The 19,081-nt window shown below is 37.3% G+C and overlaps 2 pseudogenes; one reads left to right on the top strand and one right to left on the bottom strand.

Moving 5' to 3' along the window:
* The first annotated feature begins 1,985 nt into the window (after window positions 1-1,985).
* LOC139706127 (HLA class II histocompatibility antigen, DQ alpha 2 chain-like) lies at window positions 1,986-9,929 on the top strand (annotated as a pseudogene).
* A 2,995-nt stretch (window positions 9,930-12,924) lies between these two features.
* Window positions 12,925-13,621, bottom strand: LOC114099284 (eukaryotic translation initiation factor 4E pseudogene; annotated as a pseudogene).
* Window positions 13,622-19,081: the final 5,460 nt, after the last annotated feature.

The following is a 19,081-nucleotide window of genomic DNA, read 5'->3' as shown; positions in this document are numbered from 1 at the left end:
AATTATGAGGAAATATATTTGTGTTATTTCTCACTGCTGTTCATTGTTTTGCAACATTAGCAAACGCAGGCAATTGCTGATACTCATTTACCTATTTACTTCATTATCATTTTCTTTGCTGTTTTACGCCATTTTACAATGCCCTTTGTTATGTTTTAATTTCAAAACTTTATTCATTTGTCATTTAATCTCCATTTTCAATGCGATTTTTGGGTTTTTTTTATTCTTTCCTGAGTTCACTCATGTCTTTCTGTATTCTGTTCATTTCATTTCTATTTTGAATTTTCCTTCAATTCATGAATGCTTGATTCCATCTGAGACCTAATATTACAGTACCCTTTGGCTTCATTACTGGTGTTGAAGTCATTCTTGTTCTTCTCTTTATTCTTATACTGGAGACACTATATTCTAGCTAACAGAGGCTAGATCACATCTTCAGTTTTTGGTTTATTTTGTGAAGTCTATTTTCCTGTGCTATGCACAGTGGTTTGAATATTAAGGGAAGAATTTTGGTGGATTGCTGAGTTTCTTAGTTCAAGATCACCCTCTAGTGCTAGTACAGGGCAGTGCAGTTTCAATAATGTATCAAAAGTTCATTGGGCTGATTTTGTGATTCCTTTTTGTTTCTAAAAATACTTCAATCCATCCACTTACTTCCTTTTTCTTTTTACTGCTATGTCTCTTAGAGGATCCTGAACCATTGAAGTCCCCACTCTACTCCCAAGATCAACACCTTCCCAAGTCTATCACCTCTGATTCTCTCCACATTCAAGCCCCTTTCAATATACAGCTGTATTCCAGGTCCCAGGCTAGGTTTCAAAATGTCTTCACTCAGAATAGAAGATTATTTTTACAAGGTTGATTTTCTGTCTATTCCTCTGAAGCCCCCCATGCAATACCTTCTTCTCCAGTCAGTATCCATTAGATTAGTCATTAATCCAGTATCCAATGTGCCTTTGATAGATTTGAGTATTTATTTCTCTACTTATGCATTAATTCAAAATTCATAGTATTTTCTGCCTTTTGGTTATACTGTAACAGTGGGATACATATGAGTTTCTTGTCTGCCTTAGAACTTAAATCAGAAAAGGACTATTGGATTATTGTTAGCAAAGTGAACACATCAGTTGGACCAACATTATATCAAAATATATGAGATTCAGTTAAAGTAGACCTTGAAGGGAAATTAATCCCTTTAAATACATGCACTGCAACTTAAGAAAAGTTTAATTAGCGATATGAGTTTCAACCTTGAGAAGGCAGAAAAAAGTCATACACCTAAAGAAAGTATAAGATAGAAAAAAATAAATAAAACTAAAAGCAGATACCAATGAAAAAGAAAACTGGCAAACAGCATTATCAAACTGTGCTACTGTATAATAATTAATAAAAATGTATAATCTTCCAGGAAAGAAGAGATCAAGAGAAATTACCAGTAAGAAAATGAAAGTAGGTCTATCAATACAGATCCTACACACAGCAAAATGATGAAAGGAGATTTATGAATACCTTATGCCAACTAATTGAATGCATATTTTACATATGATTTAGGTTACATTTACTTCATTATCATTTTCTTTATGGTTTTTATGCCAGGCTACTAAACAAAATTTTTTATCAAATAATAATAGATCAAATAGCAAAAAGTGTTTGGTCTGCTAATTATAAGGTAAGACTTACCATTTCTGTTTTAAAGATAAGAACACTGTGCTAAAACTATGTACACCAATTGTCCAAAGCTATGTAGCTGATAAATGAGAGAGAACTTAAATCCCTATCTTTTTTTAAATGCACTTTTTTGGTTGTAGATGGACTCAATACCTTCATTTTGTTTATTTATTTTTATGTGATGCTGAGGATCAAATCTAGTGCCTTACATGTGCCAGGCAAGTGCTCTACCACTGAGCCACAACCTCTGCCCCAAATTCCTATCTTTTTAATATGAAGTCCATGCACTATCCTCAGTCTTGCTCAGCTCTGCTACCATGATGAACTTCGACCTCAGGTGGATGCTGTGACTACAAAGAGGTTATGGAACTAATAGAAAAACTTGAATTTTACAGCACTTGAAAAAATATAGATTTTTAATGTATTATACGTGTTGACTAATACTAACTTGAGTGCTGTTCAGGGAATCACTCAGAAAACCTGCATTAAAGAAAAGAAGGATGAGCACTGTATACCATTCAGTTTCAGTATAACATTTTATATCAAATAATATTTGCCTACAATATACTTCTAAATGTTTGAGAAGACTAGCAAATTGTTAGAAAAATTTACATGATTTAAGCTTCCATCTCCTCCCACTAAATTAGGAAGGAAGACATTTTCTTTCCTCTTCAAATAAAAGGAAACCTTGTGTTAGTCATTATCAAAATGTTATTCTTTCTTTTTACTCAGATGATTATGCTAAGAACTTTGCTTTGCTAAATGTAAAGTTACCACATTAGGCTCAAAACAACCAAGAAGTGGTTAAAAGTTTAATAGATACCTGGGGACAGTGGTGCACATCTGTAATCCCAGAGACTTGGGAGGCTCAGACAGGAGGATCACAAGTTTTAGGCCAGCCTTGGCAAGTAAGTGACACCCTGTGTCAAAATGAAAATTAAAAAGGGCTGGAGGTGTAGCTCAGTGGTAGAATTTTCCTGGGTTCAATCCCCAGTACCAAAAGGGGAAAAAAGTATAATGGATAAAGGAGACAGAAAAACAGAAAAAGTAACTGATCTCCCCCAATCTTCCTCAAAGTTGCATGCACAATACACACACAAATGCATGCATGCACATACAAATCTGCCATCTATTATCTGGTAGCAGGAATTTGCCTAGACTTTCCTTTATCCTTTCTGAGCTCTTAAACTAGACACTGTTTGATGATGTTCAGATCTCATGCATTAAAAATCTCAGGCTACTAAACAAAAATTTTTATCAAATAATAATAGATCAAATAGCAAAAAGTGTTTGGTCTGCTGCTAGAAACTCAAGAGATTTGTAAAGACAGAATGTAAGTTAGAATGATAAAAGGAACAATTATGGTGTGTTATACAGAAAGTTAGAAGCTACAAAGTAAATTGAATAGGTTCTGAATGGAACCAGAAACACCTTCTAATTACAGAGGCATCTGTGGAAATAATGAAGCATAAGACTGTCAGTAGCTTCAAAATCTATGGCAGAATTTTTAATGCCAACTTTAGATACATGTGAAACTCCACAGTGGCTCATGGTTTCTGGGAGGCATAATTAATGGAGGCAATTATCATTGATGACCATATCTACAAACTTTAATTTAAAATATGTAACACCATCACAGAAAGACCAAAAGGAGCACATAAAGCAGAAAAAAATCAGGAAGATGTAGAAAAGGATATGACAGTGTGGGTGGTTCTACTTGATACTACAAATTTTTAAGTATTTGAAAATACAGATGTTTAAAATTCTGGGGCTTTTGAGACTATGAATGAAGAACTTGCTTAATTAGAAGTACAGAAGTAGGACAACCTAAAATGTTACTTGATTCCTACTAATTGAGATTTTTGAGGATAAAACTAACCCAAAATATATATTAAAAAACACATAAAAAACAAAATTTTGCTTATTTGGTTTCTATAATGTCCCAGTCACCAAAAACACTAGGAAGAGGGATGTGAAGTGGGGTGGAGTGGGACATGACACAATAACAATTTCCTGGAGCAGTAATAATTAATACGGACTCAATCCACACCATACAGTGACCATCCATGAGGCTTCCCAGCAACATCCACCCAGGGCTCCTCCCTAGATCTGCACATTCTCATTCTACCAGGGTCCATGGAGGTTCCTGTTCCTCTCCTCCATCTACAGAATGAAAGTTCCCTCTGCTCCATTGTGAATCTGTGCTCCTACAGCATTCAAAACAGGGGAAGTTCACAGGTCTCTTTGTAAAAGTACTTCAACTGGCAACTGAGATGTCAGCTCCAGGGGTTTCTCTAATGGGCTGAAACCCAAGACAGCAAGGGTAGCTCTGGGCTCTTCCTAATGCTTTCTTCCTGTTGTTCTCTTTAGGTCACTTTCTTTGCCCAGTTCTCATTCCTTCCCTTATTCAGAAAAGTGACTTCTGAGGATTCCCTTGGAGGAGGGTGGCCATGAAGAAAGCTCTGATCCTGGGGGCCCTCACCCTGCTGGCCATTGGGAGCCCCTGTGGAGGTGAGGACATAGTGGGTGAGTACATGGTTGAGGATTAGGACTGTGAAAGAAAATTGAAAAAAACCTGACTAAATTTGTTGCCCCATAGTAGTATATGAAACCACAGTTCCCCTGAATCTGAATTGTTATACTTATTTTCCCTCCAAGAAACCAAAACCCCTAAAACCTAATCTTAGTAGACTAAACTGAATTCTACAATGTCCACCTCTCACTGAGTATTCACAGAGGGCATTATTGTCTTTCTAAAGTCAGAACCAAATGATACACTCAAGCATTATTACAGTATTAATTTATGATTACACCATTAATTTATGATAACTCCTGAAATTAGAGATCTTTCTCCAAGTATATTGCTTTCCTTTCACAGCAGATTATGAACCTACTACTCCTCACCCACTTTAAAGTCTTTCTCAAAGTGATTGCTGATTTATTCTTATTTTATCCATTTTCTTAGGATAACTAAGTCCATAAATGTTTTTGCCATACAGAAAATAGTATGTCACTTTTTGGTTTGTTTTCAACATAATTTATATTTTCCAAGTTTTGGCTTTAGAGGCAAGGAGAATAAATTTGACTGAAGATCATTAGAATGGGAAAAATTAAAATGATTAGCAGAATGACATTGAGCAAGTCAGTTCCATATGTTGTTCTTCAGATTTCACATGTGTATAATTAATTGCCGCAATATTCTGAGAAACACACAAATAAAAACAAATAATCAAATGTATATTCTAAGTAATAAAGAGCTCTATAAGTGCCAAGGTTTGGCATTATTATAAGTGTAACATCTTGGTTTTTTTGTCTCAGATAACTGGGATAATGTGTGATGGAAAACCTAAGGACTTAGAAATAAGTTAGTCTCAGCTGCTCAGCCCAAACTCCAAGTCCTGTCACATCTAACCATCAAAGCACTAGAAGGAGGGCAAAACAGATTAAATTACATCATTCTGTAACTCTCTCTGCTTTTCTGTTCTTAATCTATGACTCACCCCAGTTCATATCAGCCTCCTCTCTAGCTCTTTACACTGCTACATCATGGACACTGAAACAGTCATTAAAGTTTAACCTCCCCCCAAAAAAAATCCAAGCAAAGAAAAATATAAAAGAATGGAATACAATGAAATTTTTAACATATTTGTTAATCATCATTTATTTATTTATCAAACAAATGTTACTGAATTCCTACTATATGCCATGAAGTCTACTAAGTACTCAAGGTACAGAAGGGAATAAAACATAACATCCTTATTTCTCATGAAGCACACAATATCATGGAAAAGACAATTTGCATAAAAACAAATTTAATTTTTAGTTAATTAAAAATTAAAACAGTCAATTTTTAAACCTTATGTCTCAATAACTTAAAGAGGAAAAAGACAGAAATGGGGACTTTGACATCAGACTATGCAAAATAGGAAACCACATGCTATTAGTCCTTTACCCATATTTGTATGTTCAAATCCTACCTTCTGAGGTGATGGTTTAGGAGATTGGGACTTTAATAGATTATTAGACTGAGACAAGTGCCCTTTAAGATATTTCTAAAAATTCTCACTGGCTTTTCATTTATTTATTTATTTATTTATTTATTTTTGTACTAGGAATTAAACTTAGGGGTGTTTTACCACTGAGTACATCCGCAATTCTTTCTTTATTTTTTTGCTTTTAAACAGGGTCTCACTAAATTACTTAAGCCTTGCTAAGTTGCTGAGACTGCTCTTGAACTTGTGATCCTCCTGCCTCAGCTTCTTGAGTCACTGGGATTACAGGTGTATGCTATTGCACTCAGCCTCACTTGCCCCTCCTGCTATTGAAGTTACAGTGAAAAGATGGCCTTCTAGAGAATAGGCTCAGCAAAAGTTACATCTGCTGGTGTCCTGATCTTGGTTTTTCTGTGCCCCAGAACTGAGAGAAAGAAATTTCTGCTGTTTATAATTCAACCAGTTAATAGAATGCTGTTAAAACAACCCCAAATGGAATAAGATAGAAAATAGGTACCAGGAGAATGGTACAGTACTGGTGTAACCAGTATGGAAACAGCTTTGGAATTGCAAAATGGATACAGGCTGCAAAGATTTTCTGCTGTGTGCTATAAAAGGTCCACACAATATGGACAGAATATGAAGGATAATTCTTGCAGAGGCCCAAAAGGAAAAGAAGAGAACTATAAAGAGAGAGCCTCAATCTCCTTAGTGAATACCTGTCGCGACCCCTTGCCCGCAAGGAAGACGCAACTCAGGAATCTTCTTTCAGCGGTTTATTCAGGCCCTTGATATTTCTTCTTCTCCCTCTCGGATGCCCCTCCCAGCCTTAATAAAGCATCTCAAGCCCCAATGCAAAGCTGCCACGTGGAGCTTTCTCATAGGGTGGTGAAAAATCATGTGCCAACTCTCCCAAATAAGGAGTTGTTTGTCACAGACCACAGCGGAGCCAGCGCCATCTTGTAATGGCGACCATAGTCTGCAGAAACGGCAGAAGCAGCTCACCACAAATACCTAAGTAATACCTAAGAATCAAAGTAATCCTGAAAAAATTGCTTGTAAATTTTCGGAAGTAAAGGTCATTCTGATGAGGCCTCAGTTGAAAATGAAGAGCATGTTATTAGGAACTGTGGTAAAGGTGATCCTTCCTATGACAAAGAATGTGGTTGAATTGTGTTTGTATCCTAGTGTTTCCTAGAAGGTAGATGTTATAAGAAATTAAATTGTATATTTGGGTAAGGAAATTTCTCAGCATAGTGGTGGGTATTCTTGGCTATTTTTACTATATGATAAATGACTTAAATGAAATTTATAATAAAAAATAAGCAGAACTTTAAAATTTGGATAATCCTTAGCCTATACTTATTGTTAAAAATGAGACGGTCTGTTTGGGAAAGAGCAGGCGATGGCCAAGGGACCATTTAATAAGAATATTAGTAAGGATTAGTCATCTCAACCAAAACCAGGTGCTAGTCTGAAAACAATGGCAAGATTAGTCAGCCATCTAAAGAGAAACCAGGACTTGTTATCCAAGGCAATGGAAGAATGACCTCAAATACACTTCAGAGGTCATTGGAGTTGCTACCATCCAGCAAAGGCCTAGAGAGCAAGTGCCCTGGAAACAATGAAGTCACTGAGAAAAGTCCCTATTAGGGTAATGCCCAGGAGATCCAGGGCAGTACAAACCAGGCACACAGCCAATACCTAGATAAGTCCACCATAAAGAACTGGCATGAAGGTGGAGACTCTCAAAGCCCTGGGGTCAGTACATTCTGGGGCCTTGTAGGCCCAAATACTATTCCAGAAGACACTTGAGGTCAAAACATCAAACCAAAGAAAATTATTTTCTATCTGAAAGTTTTTGGATTTGCTCAAGACCTGACACTCCTTTCTTTTTTTCTACTTCTCCATTTTGGAACAGGCATGTCTATCTGATGCCTGCCCCACCATTGTACTTTGGAAGCACACAACATGTTTGATTTCACAGATTCATAACTGGAGAATAATTTTCCTCAGAATACCTTGAATCAGGGATATCTGATTTAGATGATATTTAGATGGGAGTTTGGACTTTAGACTTTTATGTTGGTGCCAAAACAAGTCAAAAACCTCTGAGACTCTTGAGATAGAATAAATGCAATTGGGAAAGACATGGATTTGGGAGTCCATAAGCAGAATAATACAGGTTGTTTATTGCCACAGTATGGCTGGGCACAAAAATCACAAGCCACCACACACCTTGTAGATTCAAACAGCAACTCTTTATTCTCGAACTGTCACCGGCACTTTACACACACGTTCTGGGCAAAATCCCAAATACTCTCTGAATCCCGAGAGAACTCAACGGGAACTCAAGGAGCCGGCGCGCCTGAGGCAGCAGGATACGCCCTATTCCCAGCAGGGTACACCTTAAACCTGGAACCGCCCTAAACCCAAGGAGAGCCCTAAACCCTGATCCACCCTGGTCCTTGAGCAAGGTCACCTTACATGCAATGTCACTGCAAATGACCTGGGTCCAATATGGAGAGTCCTTCCTCTAAGCAACATTGGGTAGGCTGACAAAGAAATTGCCATGCGTCATTCCAACTTGGCAGTGGCTCTCAGCAGTTTATGATATTTTGTTAGAGCAACCAAATAGAGTAATACACTGCAATATTCGCAGTATTTCTTATGCCTTCTTATTTATGAAGTTTTTTTTCCTCTCCGTATATCTCACCTGCCCATTCTCATCTTCATGCTCTAGAATTCTCCAGCTGATCATGTCGGCACTTATGGCACAAATATCTACCAGACATATGGTGACTATGGCCAGTTTACCTAAGAATTTGATGGAGATGAACTATTCTACATCGACCTGGAATAAAAGGAGACTGTGTGGAGGCAGCCTGAGTTTAGCAATTTCACGACATTTGAAATTCAGAAGGCCCTGAGAAACCTTGTTGTGGTCAAAAAAAAATCTGGACACTTTGGTTAAAGATTCCAACTTTACACCTGCCACCAATGGTAAGTGTCCACATTCTGCTTTTCTACGCTGTGCCTACCTCACAGTCCAGGTCTGATCTTTTCCTTCCCCGGGGGTTAGGTGTTCTTTCCATTACATCGTAAATTCCTCCCCATTTCTAGTACACATATTGGCAAATACTTAGTCCACATCATATTTATTTAACTTTAAATATCCCTCTGCTAGGTTCCATGAGATGTTCCTTGAATTCCTACACAAGGATATTCCCAACTTCTTGGCCTAATAAGCTCTAAGCTGGTTCATTTCTCTCTCTCTCTCTCTCTCTCTCTCTCTCTCTCTCTCTCTGTCTCCCTCCCTCTGTCTCTCTGTCTCTCTCTCTCTCTCTCTCTCTCTCACACACACACACACACACACACACACACACACACGCCCTGAGGGTTCCCAAAGACAGAGACGTGTTCTAAATTTCAAAGTGAAAAAATAGAAGCAGTAATTGGTATAAAAATATTCTAAAATGACAAGAAAATATATCATAAGTATCTGGAGAATACTAGGCTCCTCCAAAATGGTTAAAAATATTGAAGCACAGTTATCATAAATAACAATAAATGTGCTGTTTTCATTGTAGAAATCCCTGAAGTGGCTGGGTTCCCCAAATTTCCTGTGACCCCGGGCATTCCCAACACTCTCATCTGCCTACTGGATAACATCATTCCTCCTGTGACCAATATCACTTGGTTTTCCAATGGACATTTAGTTCCAGAAGGTATTGCTGAGACCACCTTCTATCCCAAGAGTGATCATTCCTTCCTCAAGTTCAGCTACCTCACTTTTGTCCCCTCCACTGAGGATTTCTATGACTGCAAGGTGGAACACAGGAGCCTAGAAGAGTTTCTCCTCAAGCACTGGGGTATGTTTAAATCCCATCATCATTGTCTACCTTCCAATTTAATCCCCAAGCTACATTGTCTTGTCTTAACCCTTTAACCCCCATTGCCACAACTTTATATCCCACAATTGCAAAGTTGTCAATAATTGACTTCACTCTTCCCCAAGGTCTAGTTGTCTTGTGCATTTTCAAACACATGCACCATTTTCCCCCTAGACACACCCTGTCCTGTGACTGTTTATTTTTTCTCAGAACCTGAGCTTCCAACCCCTATGGCAGAGCTGACAAGACTTTGGTCTGTGCCCTGGGATTGTCTCTTGGCCTCATGGGTGTTGTAATAGGCACCATCTTCATCATCCAAGTCCTGGACTCCCGTGGAACTTCCAGCCACCATAGGACCTCATGTGTGATAACCTAGAAAACAGAGAGGTAAGGATTCAGATGTGTTATAACTGGAACTGGAGATAGGGAGCCTGGGAGTGCAGAGTTGGCATGCAGTATGCCTAAATGTATTTGGAAGACTTCTTGGCTAATTGAAGAATGGCTTGATCTTGGGACAGGGGCACAGGTTCCATCAACCTCATGCTGTCTGCTATTTCAGATAATCACAATTTACAAGAAAGAAGAGGAATGGTTGGCTGACTCTAGCTCTCTGTGCAGGCCTTGCTATATGACTTAGACCCACTTCCTGTTCTGGTTTATCGTATTGCTCCTTCCATGCCCTCCTCCCTGCCCTGCTTGAGTGGAATTCATGAAACATTTTTCCCACAGAGATTACTTACTCTTATAAAATCTTCCAACTTATTATTACATGATTGCCTGCCTTTTACAAAGAGATCTGTCCCACCCATTTACCTACTTGGATTTGGATCACCCTCATCCAAAATCTGTGTGAAAATTAAATAAATAAATCTCTTTCTGTGGTGTCTTTGCTTAGAGTATACTTTTCCTCTATCTTTTTCCTAGAACTCATTTAAGTTGTGCACAAGAATGGAAGAGCTTATGTTGAAATTTTATCAGATTTCTTAGGTCCTTAACTTCTTCATCAGGCCATATTAATAACACCACAGCTGAAGTACCAAAATGATATTGTATCATAATAAAAGATTTTTTTTACATTCTGCATTTCCTTTATGCTCTCACTCTGCCTTTATCCTTTTTGGGGTCAGTGAGTATGGTGAATACTTTATTCCATAAATGTAGTATTTTTGTGGAAAAACAAAGAGCAATGCTTAAGTTTTGAGTTTTAAAATAGCATTCTAAAAGTTTTGGAAGAAATAAAAACTTGAAATAAAACATTTTTAAGGTCAAAAATGGATTTTCAAGAATATAAAATCAAAATGTTCTCCACAAATGTCAGATTTATGAAGATGGCAGAATGATGCAAGATGTCTGCTCCCATATTTCACCACAGATGAGATGGAAGCTCTCTGGATTAGCCAGACAGAAGATAGAAGTGAATACAAGAAAATAAGAAAATGCTGTGTGTGTCTCAGAAAGTGCCCCATACATTGATCCTTTTGTGGGTGACATCAATGAAAACACACAGAGAGAGGCAATATATTGGATAAAGGTACCTATACCAGAGGCAGCTACAGCCTCATCCCCTATGGACATTTATAATAGGATAACAACATTTAAATCCACTCCATGCTCAAACTCATAAATTGAGATTATTGACATTATAACTTAGGCACTTTTATTATATAAAATATTGTATAATTCCTGAATATGTTAATCACCCAATATTTTAAATGTATGCCCTTCAGTAACCTCAAAATAGGTTTTTGAGGAGATGGTGATGCTAACTCATACCATTTTCACTAAAGGACCTAGTCTAGGTGCATGATATTTATGCATAGGCAGCATAGGAAAAAATAGTATATAACTGTGGAGAGCAGTGACAGAGAATGAGAGAGCAGTGACTGAGATTGGGGGGGTCTTTGATGACCTTATACCTGTGGCACACCAGGTACCTGGGAAAATATCTGTGTGAGGGTATAGCATGCCTAGCTACTATGGTAATGCCCTGCCTGAGGAAGATCTGTGCAAGAGTCTTATCAGCTTCTACCTTGATCTCAGGCACATAGCTCCTAGGAATAGAGAAATTCTCATTCTAGACAACCACAATGTTTCACCAACTCTGCTACTTCTGAGCCTGCTGGCTTAAACAATGTACGCTCTTAAGCTCTGCACAACTGCTCCTAACATTGCACATTGCAATGTGGATTGCAACTATGAAGAAGCTGCACAGATGTTTTTAATTCTGTAACTTACCTGAGTATAAAGAATAATGCTTGCATATCTTTATCCTGATAATGAGACATACATAAATAAATATTGCTGGTGTAACTCTCTAGATCTGCTTCTCCATCAGAGAGCAATGCTCCACCAGATGCCAGCTTTATCTGCAAAATATGCATGTGTGAATCTCTATATTTTCTAATTCCCCATGGCCCCTCACCAGAACCACCAGTTTGGCTGTGCTGGTCACAGCATATAATTTCTGAATGATGGTTCTCCTTCTTAGAAGAGATCTTATGATGGAAAATAGTCGAAAAGAATATCCCAGTGATTTTTTCTTGTTTAAAGTACAATTCACTGTATACATTTTATTTACCATTTTGTACACTGTCTTAAAATGAGTAGGACTGCTTTTTTGCTTGAGCCATTTTTAACCAAAGCAAAATTACCTAAGTAATACAAAGTGTTAAAATACAGCATAAAGATATGAAATCAGGCATACTAATTCTAGTTAGAAATGTAACTATGATGTTACTTTTTTATAATCCATAATTCTGTTCATGAAATCACACAAAATCCCTTATTTGAATGAAATGCATATATTTGTAGCAAAGTTTTGTAGTTACAAAAAATAAAAGTATGCACAAAATTAATACTTATTCCACTTTTGTGTCATATTCCTAGATGCTTCACCCATGTAACATGAGGGAAATGGAAAACTGGAATCAGAATCACCAGTGTTATCAAGTAGAGAAACAAATAAATTAAAATCTAGCACCCATCATCAAGAGTAGAGTAAATATAATGCTGTCAAAAGAAACAAAGAAAATTGCTAGAAAACTGTATGCATCATATTCTTTCAAACCAGCAGAATATGCCCTGCATACAATGGAACATAAATTCAATTTTTTTCTTATTAAGGTATAGAAATGCAAGTTTTTTTAAATATTGTCAATGGGTAAAACTTGTTTGTAATGGCAATTCTATTAAGATAATACAAAATGGGCCAGGAACACATTTATGAAATCTGGGAGATTGTGTTGACTGTAATTCTTTGATTGGGATAGTGGACACTCTATTTTTAATTTTTTAAAAAATGAGCATCAAAATACAAGACAAAGGTAAATTAGACTTCCTTATATCTTTGCAACATTTAGATGGAATCAAAATTAAGTGCAGTCCACTCTGCCCTTGAAGAGGCTTTGCCTCAACCCCCAAATCTCAATTACTTGAGGCAGTCTTCTTTGAGAACACTCAGAAGGCCTTTTCTTAAACACAAACCTATTTTTAGAGGTAGAGCATCTCTTAGTACCTATGTCTTCATGAGACTGATAAGCAATCTCTATCTTTCCTTGTATACTCTCCCTATATGTGTAACAGCCTCTCTGTATTCACATTCAGTAAGTCCATATTGCTATCTTATCACCTTTAACTCTTACATGAACAACGGCTCCACATACATCTGTGGTAATCAAAAGATTCTCCAATAAGGCACAGCAGTGTCTCTAGACAAAAGCCATCGAGGTCACTTTGTCTTTGCTGTTTGTTTTTCTCATCTTCCCACACAGGCTCAATACAATCCTTAATATTTGAGGAGTCACAGCCAGGCATTAAATTACTAGACAACTAGCTAAGATTGTATAGAGCCCCAAAGTCTTCAACTGTATCAAACCTAGAGATCAGTGGATGGTTTGCTAGCCAAGTTTTACTTTCATCATTTTTAAAAACCCAGAATGTCCATCTGTTCTGTAGAGGATGCTTTACATAGTGTTCTGGGTTAGCAACCTCCTGATGAGAGTCTGTTTTCTCCTTTTCTGAAGGCAGGGGATTAGCAGTAGGGGTAGTTTCCAGTTCCACAGTCACCATCCTACATGAATCTCCCCAGTGATGTTTGAGGCTAAGTTACAAATGCCAAACTTAGACCTGAAACTTGAAGTGGCAGGTCTCAGGTGACACAAATCAAGACAAGAGAGAAGAGGTGAGTTCTTCATGGAAAAGCAAAGTCTTATAAAGAAACAAGGAAAGTGAGAAGTGGTATAGCAAGTTTACTAAAAAGTGGGAAAGCAGCATTTAAAAATAATAAATCAGGCTTTGGTATCCTGTGACCCAGAAGATCTATTTGCTTCAGATTTCATTCTTGCAGATATTCCTTTTTAAAATCATGAATGTTAATTCTAATTTTTGGTAGCTTCATCTTGTTTTATACTGACAAAAAGAACAAGCAAATTATTTGGATATAAATAAATTGTTTTCTCTTTTGTTATAAAATCGTGGAAAAAAAGTATTTTTTTGCATGTATTGATAAGAAAATACCAAAGGGATTAATAAGTTATTTATTTGCTTCTAGACTCTGTTTAAGGGTTCTGTAGATCATGTAAAAGGGACACATGGTTCTCAGATAAGCAATGTAGGACAACAGTTTTAACAACTTCATCATATTCAAAAACTAGTGATTTCTTGTCTTTCTAAATTTACAAAGGAATAAATGCTACTGGAAACCTGTTACTGAGCTTGAGATAAGAAATTATATTAGAAAAAAATAAGTGTAGTTTGAGGGGGAAAATTAAGTGTAGGTCCACATTCTTGATAAAACATGAAGTACAGTATATATATTTTTTTTGGCATTTAGCCTGGCCCTTAATGAGGATCATACAGATAACTAACTCATCTGAAACTGGTTCTCCTGTCTAAGACAAGGACGTAGGTACTGGTGGTTTAATTGGGAACAAGAATGTTGGAAAAGGATAGAGAAAGAGTAAAGGAAGGAGAAAACACACACACACACAAAGGGATATGTTGTTAAAATTACTACTCTGGGCAATGGAGATGATATTGCTGCACAGTTGGCAGAACACTTCCCTGTCACCTGAAGGACAAAAATCTTACCTATTGTCTTCTACCCATCTTGGTTGAGGACTAACTAGCTCCAGGGGCACTGACACCCCTAAGTTCCTAGGCTACACGTTAACATAGACCAGATGGGCCCTGAAGATGGCTCTGAGTAGCAGGACAAGATGTGCTTGAGGGAGGGAGTCTGGATTTCCTCATAACCTCCCACAGCAGCTGCAGCTGACATCACATGGACCACAATGTCATGGTGGAGGTACCATATTCCAGCCCTTCTACTGCCAAGATCCAATGACAATCCTCATTAAACCTATTGTATCACTGAGTCTTCATGCTTATGGATGATTATAGTCATTATAAAAGACCTAATAAAGAAGGTAATAAAAGGATATTTCAGTCCCCCATAGCCCCCAAACTGCTGTTGGTATTCATCTTCTCCCAGCTCTACTGCATGTTCACGCTTTCCCTCACTCTGGGCCTGCATTCCAACCTGCCCAGCTGGCTTCCCTGATGGGAACCACAGGTTTCATCACCCCAGTCACCTCATCTTGCTATCATTGTTCTCGTATATCTAGTTTATCATATTTCTCTGGCTCTTTTAAATACATTTTATATTTAATCTTCAGTAATTGGATTAGAATGGTTCTGGTGCTTGTTTTATTTTATCTTTTCTGGGGTTCACTGAGCCTCTTCAGTTTGTAAATTTCTGTATTTGAATATGAATTTATTTCTTTTTCAAGTACATTTTACGCAACTTATCTCTTTCTTCTCTTCTTTGGGGCTCCAGTGACATGAACATTAGACCTTTTGATATTGTCCCACAGGTCCCTGAATTTCTGTACACTTCTTTAATACTCATTTTTTTTTCAAATTGTATACTGGATATTCACCCACCTTCAAAATCATTTGCACTTTTACCTGTCATTTCCATTGTGCTATTGAATCTGTCAGTGAATTTTTATTTTGCTTAGGTCATTTTTTATTCCAGATTACTGAGGGAAGGGTACTAGGGATTGAAACCAGGAACACTTAACCACTAAGTGACATCCCCAAACAGTTTTTTATTTGTTATTTAGAGTCAGGGTCTCACTAAGTTGCTTAGGGCCTTGATAAGTTGCTGAGGCTGCCTTTGAACTTGTGATTCTCCTTTCCCAGTTTCCCAAGCCACTGGAATTACAGACATATGCCACAAAAACCAGCTCCATTTTTTTTTTTAATGTGGTATGTTGCCCTGCTAAAAACTTCTGTTTCCCCAGGATTATTTGTGTGCCAAATAAGTTTGGATTATATTCCTCACAGTTTGAATATACATGTGGGCTCTGTGTTCTATTAAATCCTCTGGAAAATGTTACAATTTTTGCTTTAGCAGGCAACTAACCTCATCAGGTATAGAAGGCAAGCTCTGTCCCATCTCTGTGGATGGTAGTACTGATGTCAGTACAGTTTCTCAATACTTTGCAATGCTGCTCTGTGCCTGCCCTGAGCATATGCCACTCAATGTTTTGTCTGGCACTTGGATGGTGGTTTATTTTAGAGCTCAGCTCCTATTGCATATGATGAGCTGGTGGAAGACTGTGCCACTCAGGTGCAGCTTGGGGAGCCTGGCATCCCCAAGAATTATGATGAATTTATAGAATGACTCTCTCCTCTGTGCCATTTCTCCACATACTCCAGTTCCTATAGGTCCCTTTACCAGTTTCTCAGTCCAGAAAGATGAGCTTCTCTCAAAGTAGTTTCCAGTACTATAATGTGATTCCACCCAATTAGAGCTGCTTTTGAGGCAATTAGCAAAATAAAATAGAGAAAAATAATGTGGAAATACCCCTAAACTCCATTAGTCACAGTTTTTATGGCCATCAAATGGGTTTTTCTCTTGGGGTTTTTAATGCCTCCACCACTGCACCTTAGTGCAGCTTCATGATTTTGGCCATGCCCAGGACAGAGCTAGAATAGAAAAAGAAAATAAAGCAAAAACAAAAAAGGTGTATTTCCCACATACTTTCTATAACTTTCCCCTTTCCAGTCTTCTGGCTAGAAACAGGGAGTGCCTTTGGAATTTCTTCTGTCTGCTCCATGACCACAGTTAGCCCAGCCAAAGCCAAGAGAGAAAAGAGAAAAGAACCAGGAACCCCCTCCCTGACTGCCATTTCTTCAGTTTCCACTTTCCTCCTGCTACTGGTTACTTTTCAAGGTCCACGGGTGGCACTTTACACATTCTGTTCAATATTTTTCATTATGATCACTGGGAAAGAGAGATTATAGTGGGCTGTGTTCCTACTTGGCCAGTTCAGAAAGATTCTGAGCATTACTGCTAAAGAATGTTTTAGAAGATTATAGGATTCGAGGTTTCTCTGGGGGCCAAGGAGGTTCTTGGTGCATTTTAAAGTTGTCTTTCCACTATTTTCTGGATTCCATTCTTTCTGTTGAAAGGCAACCATAACTCTTATTCTTTTTTGAAAATAAGGCACTTTTTCCTCTCATCAGTTGAAAGCTTTTCCCTTTATCTTTGGTTTCCAGCAAGTTATTCATACTATTTAAAGGCTTATTTTTATTTGCCTATGTTATGAATGAAGTTGAGTTTCTTGAACCTATGTTTTGTCTTTAATTGGTTTTAGAAAGTTCTCTGTTATTATGTTTCCTTTCCTGCATCCTTTATCACTTCTTTTTAGAACAATTTTAATTATATTAGACCATTTGATAATGACCCACATATGTCTAAGCTCATTTCCTTCTACTTTATTTTAATTTATGCAAATATATTATAGTGATTAATGTCATCTAAAATTGGGGTTAATGTCTTAGTGAGATTAATGTATACATATTTTATTTGTTTCATTATGTAATATGAGCCAGGTAATATTCTAAGTTAGATGATAATGAATTCTCCCTAAAGGGAAAAAAAACATAATTGAGGGAATGAATAGGTATGGCTAGTCTCATATATACTATTTAAACTGAGACTTTAATTACAAGAAAAATTCAATTATTCAAAATCTACAGCAAACCACTCCAGTCTGCAAGAACAGTAAGTGCAATTCCTAAAGCAGGGACCAACTTTGCATGTGAGAGCAACAAACAGGGGGACAGTATAGCTAAATTAATTGGGAGACAAAAAGAAGTCTATGTCATGAATGAGTAAAACCATAGAAAAAGACATAGTGAAGGAAGTTACTTGGATTACTCTGTTATTTTCTGAAAATTCCTGGCCACAGCTGACTGAAAGGGACACTGTGGTAATTGCTGACTTTTCTCCACTGAAACCAGAACTTTTGGTTTGAGAGATGAAAAGGGAAGAAGGCCATCATTCATTAAAGAAAACAAGTCGTAAAAATATATTAAAATAGACCATAAGACACAGGCAAGTCAATTATTTCTTGTAAAGAATTATATTTAAATTAATGTTCTGTGAGTTTTAAGGAAAAGATTAACTTGAATTTATTGTTTTACTTCGTTGGAGTGGTTACTGTTACATTAAGTAGAAAAGGCCTATTGGGCCAAAAAACCATTGATTTGCACATGATCTAATCTGTAATAAGACCATCATTCATAATTTCCATGGAAGAAGATTTGATCTGAAAATTACTTATGCTACTAATAGAAGTGAAAAAAAAAATTTAAGAGTGCCCTATTCCCATATGTAGTGGGTTGGAATAAAACAGCCCTCAACCTCTTCCAGTGCATTCATCCTGACCTCAGAAGGTGCAACATTGAAGATGACACTTCCTGGGTAAACTCTGGCATCATTTAGATTGACTAATCAGAAGCATTCTGGTGAGAGTTAAACATGATTAGATATTCTTTCAGCTGAAATGGTACCTTATTTTTCTGTGTTGGAATGAGGAGAGATCCTCATATCTGATAACTCACTTTAGGGATGTAAAGAGGCAATACACAGGCAAGTCCCCCTCACCAGGGCAAATTGATCAGAGCAGCTCACTAAATGGAGGGGCTTCCCCATGTGGCTGTCCCAACCAGTGTGGTTCCATGGTTAGAGAAGAGGGAGTGGCTTCTTCAGTGGCCTTATTCAGCTCCTTCTATTCCCCTGGTAATTCTATGAGCTATATTAAGCCTGTAATAAACTCTTATCTTCCTAAAATCAGCTACAAAATTTTACTCTGCCATTGTTCTTTTATCAATATTCCATGTCTATCAGTTGAATAGAAGAAAAAAATCCTTGATGGCAATTCAGCTCCCTCTTCTGCAGTACCTATGACTTTGAACTCCTTTGTTGACAGTATATTAAAAACGTGGTTTGGGGGGTTTTGTCTGTATCAGTGAATGAAAGACTTCAGCAACATTGAAGAATTATCCATCTTTGGAGTTCACATAAAATTTAAATTAAATAATGAAAAGAATATTGTAGAGAACCCCCTCTTTTTAACATGCTTTCTCTGGTTAATAGAAATTAGAAAACAATCATTTTTCTCTTGCCTTTGGCATAATCAAGAGAAAGTCTTAGAATAAGAACTTCAAAATAGA

This window comes from Marmota flaviventris, chromosome 6, assembly GCF_047511675.1.
Source record: "Marmota flaviventris isolate mMarFla1 chromosome 6, mMarFla1.hap1, whole genome shotgun sequence".
NCBI lineage: Eukaryota > Metazoa > Chordata > Mammalia > Rodentia > Sciuridae > Marmota > Marmota flaviventris.
The sequence above is the reverse complement of the archived record's forward strand: the minus strand, read 5'-3'. Positions and strand labels throughout refer to the sequence as shown.